Source organism: Marmota monax, unplaced genomic scaffold (genome assembly GCF_021218885.2).
Source record: "Marmota monax isolate L192 unplaced genomic scaffold, Marmota_monax_Labrador192_F-V1.1 WCK01_AAM20220418_F8-fsc00025, whole genome shotgun sequence".
Lineage (NCBI taxonomy): Eukaryota > Metazoa > Chordata > Mammalia > Rodentia > Sciuridae > Marmota > Marmota monax.
In genome coordinates this window covers 17,442,023-17,457,661 of record NW_026691950.1, presented here as the reverse complement: position 1 = coordinate 17,457,661, position 15,639 = coordinate 17,442,023, and the positions used below count along the sequence as shown (strand labels likewise).

Here is a 15,639-nt window from a genome sequence, read left to right as displayed (position 1 = left end):
GTGCTTCCCCCTTTTTCTTTGGAATGCAAATATTGGACAAATGGTTGGTCAGTTACATTTTCAAGTTTTCTCTACATTTGGACATTGTCTTGTGGCTGAACTGCCTCAGATGGAATGTGAGCAGAAGTGACATTTTTCACTGGCAGGCCCCGCCTATAAACCCTCTGAATATTTTTCCATGTTGTTTTCTCTTTCTTTCTAGCTGCTTACAATACCAGGGAGATCTTGAAAGTCATGTGTTAAAAATGGTGGAGTAGCCATTAGACTAATCCTTGAATGACTGCAGAGAGAAAAGCCAAAATTGTCCTGAAACACCCTACCTTGGACTTTTGCATGAGAAAAACCTAATTTTAAAGCCACTGGATTTTTGGTATTTGTTTTAACCAATTTTTCTTTTGTAACCAATTCAGAAATTAATGTCTGGTGACCCAGGGTGAAAAGTTGGAGAAATACATTATATCATAGCAACACTTTGATATTTATTCAAATAATTCTAACTTAGAATGCAGATCACATGCCCATAGCATTGTAGGTGTTGTAATTGGAAAGAGCTGAATGAGTGCATGTGTTGGCTTCTATTTATTGCATCACGTAAGGTATTACAAGAATTGGCAGGTTTGTGCAGATATTAAAATGTAGCATGAGAATCCACAAATGAAGGGCTTGATGGGGTTGGAAAAGCTAAATGCCTCAAACCCGAACAGAAATTAGATTCAAAAAGTCTTCAGATGCAAAGGACTAATAAGATCTCTGAGTTAAATTAAGGTAATTAGGCTTGCAGCAAAAATCAGTTGAAGGATGAGATCTTCCCACCCAACTGTTTTAAATGGCCTCAAGGTAGCTGTCATTGAGTTCTCTCTCTCTCTCTCTCTCTCTCTCTCTCTCTCACTCTCTCTCTCTCTCTCTCTCTCTCTCTGTCTCAGAAGTTAAGATAACATGAGCAGACTAAAAAATAATGTTTAAGAAAGTATCTTGGGTAAGCTTGGAAGAAACAGGAAGTAGACTAGAAACCTACTTAGTTTTTGAGGGAATTATATGCCAAGGAAATCATAGCTTTTCCTAAGAGTTTTTGCTTCTTAGGAATGTATAATAGAGTCTTTAAACTGTTGAACTATCATAAGCAAGAAATGGGTTGTGGAATCTGCCAGCCTTGAAGGAGGGCACACATGCCCACATTCCTTGTAGAGGGGTTGTGGATACATGCAAAGCAGGAGGTCTCTCTCTGGAAAGCTAATCCAGGGGCCTCTGAGGATGATGGACAAGGAAGCATCTCCCAGGGAGCAGAATCACGCCTAGCATAGGAGCTCTCTACTCAACAAGGCCAGAGTTTTACATAACGCTGGCCCAGCAGGATGTGTGGTTTCATTGGACCATGATTTATATGCTTCATAGTGTCCCCTTCCCTGACTTGAAAAATTACTAGACTTCTCATTTCTGAGCAGTTTAAGTTTTTGGAAAAATTGAGCATAGGACAGAGTTCATATATACTTCCTTATCCCACCTTATTCCCCATTTCTTACAGTTTCCCCTATTATGAACATGTTTCATGAGTGTGGTACATTTGTTATAAGTGTTGAGCCATTATTGAGATATTATTGATTAAATTCCATAGTTTCTATCAGAGTTTATTTTTTTGTATAGTATATTTTATGGGTTTTTAAAAATGCATCATGACCTGAACCCATTATAGTATGATACAGAAGTGTCCTAAAAATTCTTTGTGTTCTGCCTATTCATTCCTTCCTCACTTCCTCTTTGTCTTGGCAACTACTGATTTTTTCACTGTTACCCTAGTTTCTCCTTTTCCAGAATGTCATGTAGTTGTAGTCATACATTGTGTAAGCTTTCCAGATCAACTTCTTTCACTTTGCAATCTGCATTTAAAATGTCTCTGTTTCTTTTTTTGTGGCTTGACACCTCATTTCTTTTTAATCTCTGAATAATATTGCATTGTATGGATATACCACAGATGTTTGTTCATTCAGTATTTGAAGGGCATCCTGGTTGCTTCCAGATCTATGGGATTTGGTCATACTCATTGGGGTAAATACCAAGAAAGATGATTGTTGGAACATGTGGAATGTCAATATTTACTTTTGTGAGAAACTGTTAGAACTGTCTTCCAAACTGGCTCAGCCATTTTACATTCCTGAAAGCAAGAAATAAAAGTTTCTGTTGCTCCATGTATTTTTCTCTTTTTAAACGGGTATTTTTATTGTGTTTATCCTGCTCATCAATGCATATTTTTGCTGGAGCTAGGGTAGGTAACCTTAGCTAAAAGGCTCTGTACTGCAAAGGAAAACATTCAGCCCTGGTAGAGAAATTTCTTCCAGCAGAGAACCTGGGCTTTAGACTACATGCAGCAACTAATAAGACTTTGAATTGTTTTCTTGGGGAGGGAGGGAATCCATCTTATCTGTGCATAGATATTTGAAAACCAGATAGGCAGACTGTGGTAGAGATGCATATCTGTCCCTCAGAACCATTGAAATTGAAATGCTGGACGCATGGTTGCCCAGCTACACTGTTTCACAACTTTAGTCAAATTCAGGTATGATCATCAGACTGTGTTCCTTCAATGGTATGTAAGTAGAAATAACGTGTGCCACTTCTGAGGCTCGATATAAAAGTTCCCAGACATGTTCCTTCAAGTTCTTTCTCATTTTTCATTGGGCTGGGATGGTGATATTGAAAGGAGACCAGAAGGACCCTGGAAACCATATGCTATAAAGTGGCAAGCCTTGTCAGTCTGGGTGCCTGAATAAATGCATCAGGGGAGAATTAGGCTGTTGGTCTGAACCTTCCCATGGGACTATTACGAGAATAAGTGATGTACTTGAGCTAGGTGGTTGGTTTTATTTGCAACACTAGTACTGAAGTTAATTAATACATGTGTATACTGGAAGTACATTGTTTTCTTGTTCTAAGCTCTTACAATGCTTTATGTCTTTTAAAAAAATAAGGTCATGGAGAGGAAACTTTTGATCTCAAAATATTTTTTTTTCTTCATGTCATTGGTGGTCTGAGAGGCAATATAATGTGGAAGTAAATAAGTTGGCATCTGGTAATTTCTGTAGTACATTTACTTATGTATATTTAAATCCTAGATTTCATTATTTGGGATGATTTGTTTCACTTTTTAAAACTTCAGTTTCATTATTTGAAAAAGGGAGATAGATCACAGTACATATTTCATAGATTTCTTATGAAAATTGATTGAAATTTATCTGTAAAATAAATAGTGTCAGCATTTTTAGGTTCTCCTGAAAATTGAGCTATAAGCTAGTTCTTAATTGTGTGTGGTTGGATTTTATATTCACTTTTAGTGGAAAGGTTCAGGTTTAAAATAAAACAAACAAATTTCTTCTGGTACTATCTTAGCCTCTGGGTTGAAACAACTTTTGACTTTAGTCAGAGTGAGAAAATGAGGAAGTATAAAAGACAGGGATTTTCTTTGATTTCCTGGGGGAATTGCCAATTTCTCCAAATAAAGTAAAATAATAGCACCTCCCACTGGGCAGAGAGTTTGTAAAGAGAGTAGCTGAACCTCTCCATACCAGAAAATCCAGCAGTTAGGGCAGATGCCAGAAACAGCACTAAGGGGTAACACAATGAATTGCGAATGTGTACAAAGAGTTCAGCAACTGGCAACAGCAATTAAAACCACAGTGAGCATGTGCTGCATGAAAGTTATTGGCAGATTGAGTTTAGAAATCCAGCAGCAGCTGAAACGGTGAAGACAATAAATAGTTTAAATTGGCAACCAGCACTTTTACCAAGCACTTATGTGTACGTAATGAGAATAATACTACAGAAAGTGTGAAGGAGACTGAGAATGGGGCTGACTGGGATTCTTGGGGAGGTCACAAAGCCCAAATGTCTGGATTAACTAGATCCATGCATCACTGCCAGGGGCCTCAGCAACACCCCACATGGTACCCAGGAAGAAAATAGAAGAGCAGAATAGCAAAGAACAATAAATCAAGTCTCACTTTCAAGTAGAGGACAGTGAATAAAATTGATGGGAAGAGATTTTCTAATTTTCCAGGTATGGAGGAATTGATGGTCATATACAAATTTAAATTAAAATAGTATTATACTGTTTCCATGGTAAATTAATGTAAGGTGTGATTAAAATATACTCAATTAAAATTTTTCAACATAATTCATAATTTGATATTCTCAAAGGGAAGTATTTTACATTTAAACACACAGAATCTGAATCCTCACATGTGGATAGATTTATAATAATAATGTCCAATTGGTGATTAATTATGTTGAGATAAATGCATTTATATCACTTGATAACCTGTAAAGAGAGAGATCCGCTTAAACAAAGATGAATTTAAGTTTTTCTCTGGGTAGCCTACAAATGAAGTGATGGCAGAAAATGAGACAAATTTAAGAGCAGAAAGAGTCTGTAGCTGAACAACTTGAGAGACAAGCATACAATACTATTCCTAGGATATTATCTTTCTCTAAGGAATGTAAACCTTTAGAGATCAGAGACAGTCTTTGATCTTTTGTTGTTTTACAGCAGGACAGTCTAATAAATGTTATTCTTGTTTTATCCAGTCTATCTTTTCTCCTACTGTTTCCCAACGTGAAGCTTCCAGTCAAGGCAGGCTGGCTGCTCACTTCACTTCACATGAGACATACTCCTCCTTGCTTCTGAGCCCACCTTCTGTGCTCACACCATTTTCAATCTTTTTTGTAGTGGCTTTCTTTTCTGTCATCTTCTCCCCAAACTCTGTTCATTCCTCAGAGCCCAGCTTAAATCCTCTGACCTCTTTCCTATTGTTGAACTTCTGTAGTACATACAGTGGTCTCCCCTTATTCTCTGGGGATATTCTCTAAGAGCCCCAGTGAATGCCTGAAACAGAAGATAGTACCAAACACTATATACATGGATATAGTTTTTTTTTTTTTTTTTTACTATGCATACCTATAATGAAGTTTATTTTATAAATTAGGCATAAGAGATTAACAACAGCAGCCAATAATAAAAGAGAATAACTATAACAATATACTTTAATAAAAGTTAAAAAAGGTGAAATAGTTTCTCTCTTAACTGCCATGAAAACAGAGGTTAAATGGGCCTAAGGGATGATTTACATCCTACCTGGTCCAAAGCTGGATGAGAAGGTATAAGATTTCCTCATGCTACTCAAAAACGACAATTTAAAACTTAGGAATTATTTTTTTTTCTGTAATTTAACAATAATATTTTTAGATTGTGATTGACTACAGACTATGAAACCATGGAATGTAGAACTAGATTAGGGTCAGCCTGTAATTCCTGACTGAAAAATTTAGAGTGTTATGACCCTTTAATCACTTCATGTATAGAAATCATGTTTTGCCAATAGGGTAAGTTCTTTGAGTAAAGGGCATAGGTTTTCTTCTTTCAGGCTCATGGTGGACATCCAGTAAGTATTTATTAATCGTTTAATATGCTACCTAATACACACAAGTTACTTTTAGGAAGTAATTATACAGTGGGACATTCTGGTTAGAAAAAGTGTGTTGCAGAAGGAATTTGAGCAGAGAATTGGATAAAAACAAAGCTTACATTAATGGTAGTAAATGACATGATTAACACCTTTTCTGACAGCCTTGCAGCTTGAATTTGATAAAGGAAAGTAATTTCTCTAAAGAACCAAAAGCTAAATTGAATGATTGAATTTAACTCCATAGTGTAAGGCTGTGTTAGTAGATTTTTTAAAAGATGACATTTGGGTGTATTTTAAGTGCAATACATCAATCTGCCATTGAGCTAATGAACTTAAAGTTAAAAATCACTGAGGAGTTTGGTACAGATGACTCCTTCATGTATCCTTGGGGAGCTAAGATGTGTAGGTAATTGAATGAAAATCTATCTTGACTGACCCCAATGACAACAATGTCCAACTCACATTACAAATCACCTGGAGTCTTTAATGGACTATGTTTTAATTGCTTTGAAAGTATTAATGGTGACTACAGGTGAACCGTGTTTCTTATTTATCTATTCCTCATCAATAGAATAAATTCCTAGTTTTTTGTTTTTTTAATCCCTGGTAGTTTACCATCAACTTTAGTAACTCTATTTTAAATTTTATCAAGGGGGAAAAACATATTTGATTTTCTTTCACTTTGTGTAATTTCTCTGTCTTTATGAATACCTTGAGATTATGGGATCAAATTAGTTCAGCCATAAAATGTGGGAATAAATGAGAAATCAGTGACTGTAAACTAATAAAAATAAAATAAAATAGAGAAACACCTTTTCCTATGAGTTCTAGTAGGCTTGCATCCAAATTCACAGCTCAGTTTAAAATATGACTTTCTGTTTTTCTGAAGGGAAACATAAACGTTTAGAGACTGTTACACAAATAATACATTATGAAAGAGTCATAAAATGAGTACGTTTTTGAGAAACGGTGGAAAAGCTTGTATCTGAACAGCACCAAAATATGTAGAAATATTAATAAAAACACTGAACCAAAAGCCGGAAGTTTGAAGTTAATGCTTGACCAAATTTGGTCCTGAAGCCCATCATCAGAATCACTTGTAGGCTTTTGAAATGTGGTTTCCTCTGTCACCCTAGATCCACTGAATCAGAGTTCTAAAGGTGAATCACAGTGAACCATGCTGTAAGATTATACCTTAGATGATTCTTACAGCGGCAAAAATTAGAAGACTACTAAAAATCCACTTAATTATTGACTTTTGGGAATATGCCTAGAAAAGCAAACATTAATCTATTAACAATGTTAACTTCATACTACAATGTTGAAAGGTGATGAACTCTTACCTTGCAATGACAGATTTTTATATAGCTTTCCCCCCTAAATCTGGCATTTTTTTAGTAATGAAGAAAATAGGTGCAATTTGATGATTTCTGGTATTGAGTTATGTTCTGTCTGTTAATTCCTCCCTCCCTATCTTTTGCTTGAGAAGGGTGTGTTGGGGAAATGTGGTGCTACAGGGAGGCATCTGGGTGTGAGCTGTCAATTCTAGGAGGATGGATGATATCTGAGAGAGTCATGGGGAGCCAGGATGGAGTGAGCTTCTTAGTTAAAAATCCTCAATGATTGGCTAAGAATAAAACTATAGAGACCAAGTTCCAAAGCTGAGCTTAAGGGTTGGAAGTGACATAATAGATGTAAAGTAGGTCAGGGAGAAAGAATTCGAAGGAACAGAATTGAAATGAGGAGAATCAACATTGGATACTCCTTTTTAGAGGCAAACAATTTCATGTACAAGGAAGTCCTGCTAACTTAAAATTTATGTGTGGAAGTGCTTAAGCATCTGAGACAGTACGAAGTCTCTTAATAGTTTTCATGATTCAACTTCCTAAATTAAAACACAAAAATAATATTTAATTCATTCACATTTTACAAAGAGGCCTGTACTGCTTACTTTAGTCTGAATACTATGAATTTGCCACTGGATGTGTACATTTATGGACTATAAATCTTTCTGAATAAAATCTAGTCTGTTGACAAGAGAGGCAAAAACAATAAAACACAAAAATTACCATTAAAAATATGGACCTGGGCTGGGGTTGTAGCTTAGTGATAGAACACTTGCTTAGCATATGTGAGGCACTGGGTTCGATTCTTAGCACAGCATACAAATAAATAAAGGTCCACTGATATCTAAATAATTATTTAAAAGAAGAATGTGGAATCATCTTGATATATCCTGAAACACAATCTAAATAGTTAAATTTAATTCCTCTAGGAAAAAATTCTCTGGGGCGAAAAATTCAGACAAGATAGAAATCTTGAACTTTCTATTTTTCTCCCTATCTGTGCCTCTGAATGTAGGTGTTGTTGATGGGAAGGATGTTGTTGATTCAGAACAAGAAGTTTTGTGATTTATATGCATCTGGCAACTTCTGCGTCTTCCATTCCTTCTCAGCTTTGTCTTTCACCAATTTTATGTGAAGGAGAGGTCTTGATTAGCTCCTGAACTCACAATAAACATCAGAAATGCATTTAGAATTTGGAACCAGCTGGGCACAGTGGTGCAAGCCTGTAATCCCAGCGGCTTGGTAGGCTGAGGCAGGAGGATCAAGAGTTCAAAGCCAGCCTCAGCAAAAATGAGGTGGCAAGCAACTCAGTGGGACCCTGTCTCTAAGTAAAATACAAAATAGGGCTGGGAATGTGGCTTAGTGGTTGAGTGCCCCTGAGTTCAATCCCTGGTACCCCTCCCCCCAAAAGAATTAGAACTATAAGTAGTCCTGATGTTTTTCACTTAGGAGCTGATATGCTGAAAATAAATTTCTTGGATCTACATGTTTACTCTATATAGACCATCCATACAGCGTCATTAGTTAGCTGAATTCTGTCTTCAGGTATTGCTAAGTATTAATTTTCTTGAGGAGTTATTTATCCTGAACCTAAAATGACTATAATATTTTGATTCTCTTTTGGTATCTGGCATATCTTAAGAAGCTCTATGTTTTTCTCATACTTTCCATACTTATTGGATATATTCTGAAGACCCTACAGCCTGACACTAGACACTAACAGACCTCATTTCAATTCTTGTCTGCTTCTGTGAACCTTTGATCTGTGTCCTTATTTGCTTGCTTAGTAATTTGCCTGTGTAGTTTGGTGGCTGCTGAAACAAACCACAGTGTCTTTGGACATTATTCTTTGGACAATGAGCTCCTTCTTCAGAGCCCTATGTTTAGGGAATGTCAGTTGTTTTCAACTGTATTTGTTATGGTCCTATTTTTCTCCTCTTACCCACTGGCCAGGCTGCTTGGTCATTACACTTTTTCCTAGACAGAACTCATTTAGCATCTGATGTTGTTAGAGACAATTTTTAGTGTATTTTCCAGAGATACTGTGCCTGACAAAAAGCATCTGGTTGTATAGAATGTACATGCTTTGAATCAGAAAGACTGGTGGATTTATCTCCTTTAAGAAGTCCCCAGGGATTAGCAACCTCCAAACATTAGTGAAATGAGATTGATTTTTCTATATGCATATATGGAAAGACAAAGCTTCCCTTGGGGGAAACTACCCACAAGAAGGTATCTTTTCCAGTAGAACAGATCTAGTACTTAGGAGCAAAGAAAGACCTTGTGACAGTGGTTGTTCCCGTTTTTTGAAAGACTGATTGCAAACCTGTATATACCCTCTTTCGAGCAGATTTTGCCTTGTTGTGCTGTATCTCTTGGGAACAGGATGTTTTATGCTCCACTCATTCCCTACTCTGCATTTCTCAATACACACCTGGAGCATAAGAAAGCAAGCTGTGAATACAATTTGTACAACTCTTTTATAATATTCCATTAGCATTGTTGTAATGCTATTCTTCTTGGATACAAACATAGCAACAGCATTCCTACTTTTTGTCTACCTACACTTTGACTGACAATCTCATGCTTTTACTAAAGGAATCCCAATAAGCTTACATAGTCTTACATATTCAGGTTGAAACAATACCATTGATAGCACTTCTTATTTATGAAACCAATTATATTCTCATGTGCATTGCTTTGCATTTTTGCATAGAACTTCTCATTATTACCTTGTAAGAATTTTTGTGAACTCTATTTTCATTCTCCCCTCTCTCTTTTTAAAACTTTTTAAAAAATCCATTTGCACTGCTGTGTGTGAACAATCTTCTCCTTACGTTTATCATAATAAGGCATTTGCAGATAACTTCTTTGACCCTACACCTTCCTTCTCTTAATTTCCTTTTTATAACACAAGTTAACCTGTTTTTTTAGTCTGTCTCCTTTTCTTTGGGCGTGTTTCAACAGGCAACCTGGAATAATGTTGTTTAAGTGCTTTATATGTTTGGGTCTTCTAGATTGTGAAGCACATTAATTTTATTTTACAAATAGACAAAAAATGAACCTCACAGAATTTAAGTGACTTCCTATGGCCAAATCATTAGCAAATTATAAAATCAGATCTGGAAAGGGGTCTTCAGATTTCAAGACCAATTTTCTTTGAATGATGCTATGAAATGACAGACTGCTATTCTCTCTTCAACTTGTTTATTGGTGGGAGAGCAAAGACATGAGTGTATAAGTGTTCGTTAACTTTTTGTATAGTCATTTTATATAACTGCTGGATTCATTGAAGAGGGGTAGCAAAAACTCAAACTGTAATCCATAACTGTCTTCAATTCCATCATTATTCTTCTATGCTAAGGTCTTGATCTAATTAAGTTGTCATCACCCAGTTAAAGTATGGTTAGAGGGCATTTTATGAAGTTTAGTTAAAGAGGAGAGAAAATGAGGAATTAATTATCTGACACAACAGTATCACAGATTTCTTTGTTGACATGTAATTTTAAAGTTAAACCATTTCTAGAAAAGAGCAAGAGATTTTAGTGTGAAGTGAAGAGGATTCCACTGGGGAAAAATATCTTTACATATAAGCCTAGAACTTAAACAACTGAATAATAGTGTAAAATTTAACATTCTGTCTCTTTTTGAACTCTATTTTTTTACAGAGAGGAGAACAATTTGAAAAATTAGGATACTATCATCAATTTCTTTATTATATACATGATTAGGATTAAATATAGATTTAAGCATTCAGCTAACAATGAAATTTCAGTTTTGCTGGACTGAAAAAAAAATTTTAGTTTTGCTGAAAATGTATTTTAACCAATTAACTAGGTATAAAGTTGAACGTAAATATAGATGTATGTTGTTCATTAAATCAAAAATTTCAATGGAACTAAATTGTGGATTGGGTTTAGTTATGGAGAGATTTTAGTCTTTTCTCTCCTTATGTTTAGTGTCCTGCTAGTGGATCAAATTAAAAATATAAACATGGTATTATCACTGTTGATTATTAGTAACATTGCTTTTTTCCTCAAGTTGAAAACCTTAGAGAAATAATCTAATCTTCCTGTTCTTGAGATGTGGTAGCAATTTTGTCACTCATCAACTTGACCTTAATATAGGTATAAATTTCTTGGCTCATTGTTGGGTTATGTTCCAGAAAACTCATTATAACTTGAAAATACCATTGAATCAAGATGGATTTAATTGACCTAACTTATTGAACATCATAGTTTAGCCTAGCTTTACTTCATATATTCTCATAACACTTACATTATTGTATAGCATGGCAAAAGTAATCTAACATGAAGCTTATTCTATAATAAAATGTTAAATATTTCATGTGAAAACACAGATGAGTGTTTGTAGATATAAAAGGATTCTAAACACAAAACACAATATTCAAAAGATGCTAGTAACACGGTACAGTGCAGTGTATTGTTTGTTTACCCTAGTGATGGCATGGCTAAATGGCAGCTATGGCTCACTGCCATTACCTGGTATTGGAAGAAAATATACCCTGCTTTGTTAGCCCCAAGAAAAAGTCCAAAAACTGAAATTTGTTTCTACTGAACATGTATGACTTTCATACCATTGAAAGTCAAAATATCACAAGTGAAACCATCACGAATTGGGGATTTTTTCTTTCTTTCTTCAATTGCTATTAAATTTATTTTTTCACATCACCTTGACTACCTGTAATTTCCATTTATTCTCTAATTACTATAATTTGAATCACAGTAATAACTTTATAACTGATCTCTCTGCTTCCAGGCTCTGGTCTTCTAACTTATCTTTCATATTATTGTTAGTTTAGCCATGCTAATGTATTTCTTTCATGTCAGTTATATTGTCCAGTAAGTTATAATGAGTTTAGGTGTCTATAAACATCTAGATGGCAACACTGAAAAGTTGACTGTGATATTCTGGAGAGAAAGCTACTGGAGAGATAACTGAAGGTTACAGATAGAGAAGAGGATCAATATATATCAAAGAGAGGGAAGTGCAAGAATAGGAACAAGCAAATTAATCAGTGAAGCTAACTTTACCATGACTTTAAAATTTTTTACTATGATGCAATTTTTACTGTGAGAAATATTTTGTATGTTTTGGTCAGGTATACATTCAAAGTTACAATAATCTACAAATATGCATACTCACTGCACACACACATACACAAATGTGTTGACTAACAATGCAAAATATAGCTAGTGTAATGCATTTTACATTTAAAAGTCTATTCTATGTCATAAAGAAAAAAAAAAAACAAACTCCTAATGGGGGAGGCTATGCATATGTTGGAGGAAGGGGGATATGGGAAAGCTCTCTATCTTCTGCTTCTCTGCTGTGAACCTAAAACTGTTCTAAAAAACAATGTCTATTAAAGTTGGAAACAAATGAAACAACCAACCCAAAAAACTCTTGAATGTCTGGTAGTAATTCATTCATGGCTACCATGAAGCCTTGATCTGGCTTTTGGAAAATATTTCTACATAGAAAAGTAGCAGGCTTGTGCTATTAAGACCTGGAAGGGGTTTTAAAGCATGATTAATCAAATGCAGCAGAGAGATAAGATGATGATTAAAGGCCTTGCTTGGATTTAATAACCAAAAAGTGATAAAAATGAGGTGATTATTGCTGTGCTGATTCTAGTGACTACTAGTGGGATGAAACTAGACTGCTAAGGATAAAGGAATGATGAAGACAAAAAGATTATCTCTCTAAAAGCCTGCTTTACAGATTTGTAAACTGATTCATAAAGGATAAGAAATTTCCCCAAATTTGCATAGCTCATGGTGACAGAACCAGGATTGAAACCTATTCTTATCATGCTCTAAATCTACAGTTTCCCCATCAGTAACAAGAGGGCATAGCTGATGAAACCTGTGGTGGGATTGATGCTATGCCTCATATCCTGTTTCCCATTACCTTTTCTCTGTTCCTCTAGCTACATCCTTCATTTGAACATCTATTGAATGGTATTTCTTGTACTTACAACCTAGTTTTCAAATATAGTTGGCCCTCAGTATCCACTGGTTTCACATCTGCAATTCAATCAACTGCCAATCAAAAATAATTTTTAAAAATTGCATCTGTACAGACTTTTATCTTGCCATTACCCCCTGCACAATACAGTGTAACAACTATTTACATAGCATTTACATCGTATTAAGTACTATAAGTAATCTTAGGATGACAAAGTATACAGGAATATAAACTTAGGCTATTAGCAAATATTATGTTATTTTAAAGGGACTTGAGCATCTACAGATTTTGGTAACTGCAGGTTATCCTGGAACCAATCTTTCCAGAGAAATTTAACAGAAATCTGTAAAGCTTGTTATTCTAATTATATTATGTATCTTATCTGTATCACTAGGCTTTTCACTTTGTATTTCAGTGGAATATAGTGTTCTATTATTTTGTTGATGATTAGGGTCAGGGTTATTATAGTCCCTGTTATTTTGGATCTGAAATATTCCCCAAAGTTCATGTGCTAAAAGCTTGGTTGCCAGCTTGTGTTGTTATTGGGAGGTGGTGTAAACTTCAGGAGGTAGGACAATGTTAGAGGAAGTAGGTTACTGGGCCAGTCCTCTGAAGACTGTATTTTATCCCTAGCCCCTTTCTTTCTTTCTCTTAGTCTCTTTTGGTTTCTGGCCACTATGAGTGAGCAGCTTTGCCCCCTGCCCCCAAAACACACCATAATGTTATCTGACTTATCACGGTCCCATAGTACCAAGTTGCTATGGACTGAACTCTGAAAGCCTGAGCCAACATAAATCTTTCCCACTTTAAATTATTTTTCTAAGGTATTTTGTTACAGTTACTGAAGTTGAGTAATACACTCCCCCCACAGCACTTAGCATAACACCTTGTACTCACTGTTCAATAATCCTTTCTTTCTCTCTGACCACTTGTGCCCTTTCCTTCTGTTACTCTCTGGCTTCCAGTTATACCCAACACGAATGATTTTGGAGGCCTGAAAATCCAGCTGAACTGGTGTTCAATGATTACCTGATAGACAAGAGCTATAAAGGGTGGTGCAAACACAGGCAGATGGGGCAGTATTTGAAGCAGGCTCTGGCCAGGGCTTGCTGGCACTGACATAATCACATCATGTCTTATGAGAAAGAAAAGGCCAACCTGGCAGGAGTGAAGAAAGCTTTGGTCAAGTATAGCTCTGCCAATGTGGAAGATGCCATAGAAACTGGTGCTAAGGGTAGTAATAGTTAAACACCAATCTCACTGGATATGATAAAGAGGAGGAAAGTGAAGAGGCAAAGGAGAGAATGTCTGGCACAGTGAGAGTCAAAGAAAGACAAAAACCTGTGCTTGTTGCCAAGTCTTATTTATCTTTGGATAATGAGACAGATATGGCAAAATTAAAGGAGTGTATGAGAATCATTTATGCAGACAGCTTGGTCTGGGTATCCTGTATTCTAGTTCTGGTGGGATATGAAATTAAGATACTTTAAATACAGAGTATAGTAGAAGATGATGAAGTCAGCACAGACACACTACAGGAGCAGGTAACTGCTCTTGAGGAATATATACAGTTCATGGACATGGCTGCCTTCAATAATATCTAAATTCCAACCTGGATCTTTGCCCTTAAATAAAAGCTTGAAAAATAAAAGTTTAAAAAAAGCACTCAACAAACATTTGTTGTGTAAACAAAAGCACTATATACTTCTTAGTCTTTGAAAAGAGAGTTGCTTTAGGAATTCATGTCAACTGCTTATCTCAGAGTGATTGACATGTGCTATACAGTTAATAATTAATATTAACCTTTTCACTGTTCATTCTATTTTTGTCAAAACTTAATAGGCATGTAGTTTTTTTAAATATTTTTTTTTCTAAGTGGCATGATCTTTATCTTTTCTGCTTTTTCCCCCCCCCACAAAGTACCTCTAAGTTAACTTGGCTAATTAGAAGAAATATTTTTTCTTTTAATGACCAAATGATACCCTGTGCTTCATTATACTTGACCTTCTTTTGTACCTTCACTATTATTTCCTACCAGATTGGAGCAAGTCTGTCTAAGAACTAAAGGACTCTGCAAATGCATCATAAATATCCTGATGATTACAGCAATTTTTTCATTTTGTAGGTGTGAAAATCTAGTGATAATTGGTCATATTAAAACTGCATTTTTTATTTGTGGTTTAGATTTGTGTTTCATTTTAGTTAGTGTTTTTATAGGAGCTGCAAAATTTTATAGACTAAATATACATCTTGAAGCTTGAAGTTCCAAATTTAATTTGTCTGTAATTAAAAACTTTCTTGTTTTATGAATTTTTAAATCTAGCCTTATGAAGCCCAGTCAGGTTTAATGTGGTTTCTTAAGCAAAGATTCTTTGCATCTTTTACATTCTTAACATTATTCTGAAGAAACCCCTTCTTTCTTAAAGTACAAGAAGGAAATATTGGGAAACCATATTTTTCCTGAGCAGCAATATCTGAGGAATAAAGGTGTTGGTTGACTCTAAAATAATTCTTTTTCAGGAATTTTAAATTCTGTTCATAATGCATGTATTATCCTTCTTTGAATAAAAAGAGGAAAAAGGCAGTTTAGTGCTTACTCTGTCATTTAGAATGCTGGGTACTTCTATCATAAGTGTACCTTTGAAAAGTCAATAGTTTTTTCAATAGTTAGTATATATTATACAAAATTCTAAATCTATAAATTAAATTTAGTGAAAATTATCTTCTTTTACCCACATTCTTTCAGATACTTTTGTTTTCTTGGAATCAATATTTCTTTTTTTCCTTGTATATTTTTCAGGAATATCTGTATAAGCATTAAGTTTGAAATCAGATCTTTTATTAGTACA

The 15,639-nt window shown here is 35.2% G+C and overlaps 1 pseudogene; it reads left to right on the top strand.

Annotated features, from left to right (window-relative positions):
- Window positions 1–3,611: 3,611 nt before the first annotated feature.
- Window positions 3,612–14,394, top strand: LOC124093706 (elongation factor 1-beta-like; annotated as a pseudogene).
- Window positions 14,395–15,639: the final 1,245 nt, after the last annotated feature.